Genomic DNA, 3562 nt, shown 5'->3' on the forward strand with positions numbered 1-3562 from the left:
CACTCGTGAGAAGGCTATAGCGCTGAAGCCTGAGTATATAAATGAATAAATTTGGGGAAAACTAGTAAACTTGAGCTTCATATTACACACATTTCATTCCAAGAAAGAAGCAAAACCAGCTACTATGCAGCTAAGCCAAAACACTAGACGTACAAGAGGTGATTCCTACTATAGACATATGGTAAGTATTTCTACTACCTTATAGCAAACGCTTTATGTAGGATTACTATATGGCTTGCAATATTAATGTTTACCAATTGATAAATCTGATATAAGGCCAAGGACAACATTGATAATCAATCTGGTGAGCACTTGTTTGAACGTACAAACATTGCAAAGAAAGATCCTACATTTAGTCAGACTGCTCAAAAACGAAACTTAAGTGTTGCCAAATTTGTAGACTTCATGTGTAGAGTCTGACTATAATTATTCGAATTATGAAACTATGCTCTAACAGTGCCAACAATCATATTGCAAAATGAATCGAGGATCAAACAAACAGCATCAACACAATTTGATGTGATAGCAATACCTAATGTATAAATTATTGAGGAAAAAGATCTCATTAAGCACGTTACTTTCAAGCATGGGTGTCTCATCTGGCTCCAAGAAGAAGTCATCCTCTCGTGAACACATCCATGAGCTAGAACACATCATTGCAACTCAGGAGGTAGATGCAAAAAAGGCAAGTGATATGGTTTGGCCAGACTTGAATGTAGTACTTTTCACCCAGATAGAGGAAATAAAGAAATCAAAATAAGCAACTACTAGAGATTGAAGATTCCAAAATGGAACAGCAGAAGAAAACCACTATATTTGAAAAAAGTCAAAGACATATGGAGGCAATGCATAGTCCCCTGTTAATAAAGTCCACGCAGTCGTCACAACATAGCTTATGAGAAACAACTGTGGCCTGATGCTTCATTAGAGTTTGTTAACATAATTTTACTTTGTCTAGTTTGTATTGTCCAAGACTATGTCTCATCGTTCTCAATGTAAGTTGTCAGGTTTCACTTGAAATGAAAGATTATTGCCAATGTTTGAATTCTCATGTTCGAGCGATTCATATTACGAATCTATCCTTCTAAAATGTTAAACTAAATTCAAATTTGGATGGAAAAAATAATACTATATGAACTATATTTTTTCTACATGTGATGGTAATTGTGATGGAACAACATGTCGTCACACTTGACTGGTCCCACATATAAGCAACCACGTTAGCATATTCTAGGCCCATATGTTAGCAGCGTTGACCGGCCAAAACTGACAACCGGCTTATTACTGACACGGACCGTCGATGATAAAATTTACACTTGACCCACTTGGAAGCTGCCACGTCAGCAACTGATGACCCCATTTTTCAGAATCTTTGACCGGCCAAACCCACGGAACGATTACTGGTGATGCATTATTGTCACCCAAAATGATCTTAGGTGATAGATGGGCCTAACATAGGTGACAGTCCGGGCCGTCACAAAAATTGGTCCTTAGTGACAAATTGGGTCAGTTACCTAAGACTCAATCTTGCGTGATGGAAAAAGTGGTACTGTCAAGAATTTATTTTCCGTGACGATGCTTCAATGATGGTAGGGGCGACGGCTGGAAAACATCACGAGGCCATATTTGGTGATAAAACGGTTTTAGTGACACAAGTGAAACACCGCAGAATAGCGCTTGTTTTGTAGTGCGACCAACGCTTGAAATGATGATTCATCCTCCTTCCCACATAATGGACAAATTGTGCTTGTCTACATATGATGTACCATTCTATTTTTTGTAGTTGCTAGTGCCCTGAGCACGCGTTCCACGCAAGAACTTTCATCCTTTGCGGAACTTTGGCTTGCCAAATAAGGCTCCATTACCTTTTTGAACAATCGGGGTGCAAGCTAGAAGCACCCCTCCCCAAACTGCTCTCCATTATCATATATCGCGAGCCGGTAGGCACTACGTACAGTAAACAAACTTGTTTTCTCCAGAAACCAAGCTGTGATGTCATCCCACTGCCTTGGTGACGTACGGATTTCAGAATTTCCATAAATTCATTAGCCAGAAATAATGTGCTAAAAGTTGGGACCTTCACGCCCCATGTTCATATAATTGAGTCTACAGTTGCCCTTAGTTGTGATCCGACTATAAAATGGACCTCTAGGAATCCAGAGGTCATGCCATGTTCTCACAGATTGACCCTTACCAACACACCATATCACACCTTTCTTTAACAGTTCTAGGCCATATTCAATGCCTTTCCACATTTCCGACGCATTCCCTGAGAAAATCATATCAAGCAAGTTGTGCACATAGACACTGTGGGGACTCCACGGTCTCCATGCTTATCTCACAAGAAGTGCTTGGTTGGAAGCACACATATCACGAAATTCCATTCCCCCTCTTGATTTAGGAAGAATCATTTTATTCAAACTCAACCTTGTCATCTTTCATTTACCTTTTTGCACCCCCTCCCCCACCAATATTGTCACATCATCCTCATGAGATCATCGCATACAGATGATGGCAACTGAAACACACTCATCACATTTGTGGGAATAACTTGATCAATGACTTTAATAAAAATCTCTTTGTTTCTAACTAACATATACTACTCACTGCAGTCAATTAGTCTCTTGCTTATACTCGCATGAACCATTTCAAACATACCATTATTCATCCTCCCATCGGGCACCGGCAGCCCCACATATTTAGGGTCAAAAACTTGCTGAGAGATATCCAGAATCCCTTGTTGGGAAATGTAGAATGCAATTTCAAAAAAATTCCTACGCTCATGCAAGATCTATCTAGGAGATGCATAGCAACAAGAAGGGGAGAATGTGTCTATGTACCTTCATAGACCGAAAGCGGAAGCATTTGACAACGCGGTTGATGTAGTCGAACTTCTTCTCGTTCCGACCGATCAATCACCGAACGTACGGCACCTCCGAGTTCTGCACACGTTTAGCTCGATGGCGTCCCTCGAACTCTTGATCCAGCAAAGTGTCGAGGGCGTAGATGAGTTCCGTCAGCACGATGGCGTGGTGACGGTGATGGTGAAGTGATTCGTGCAGGGCCTCGCCTAAGCACTACGAGAATATGACCGGAGGCGTAAACTGTGGAGGGGGGCACCGCACATGGCTAACAACTGTTGGTGTGTGTTCTAGGCGCCCCCTCCCCACATATATATATATAGGTGGGAGGCGGGGGACAGCCAAGGGGCGCCCCAAGTAGGTGGAATCCTACTTGGGGGCCTTGTCCAATTCGCCCCCCCCCCCTACCATATCCACCGGAGGGGGAAGGAAAGAGGAGGCAGGAGGGAAGCAAGGGGGAGGCCGTATCCCTCTCCTTCCTTCTCTCTTCCCATCTTTCCCTTTCCCTCGGGTGTGGCCCATATGGGGGCACAGCAGCCCCTGCTGGCTGGTGTGTTTCCCCTCTTGGCCCATTAGGCCCATATAGTTTGCCGGCGGATGCCCGGAACCCCTTCCATTGACCCGATATGTACCCGGTACCCCCGAAACACTTCCAGTGTCCGAATATCATCATCCTATATATGAATCTTTACCTCTCGACC

This window comes from Triticum aestivum, chromosome 4D, assembly GCF_018294505.1.
Source record: "Triticum aestivum cultivar Chinese Spring chromosome 4D, IWGSC CS RefSeq v2.1, whole genome shotgun sequence".
Taxonomy (NCBI): Eukaryota; Viridiplantae; Streptophyta; class Magnoliopsida; order Poales; family Poaceae; genus Triticum; species Triticum aestivum.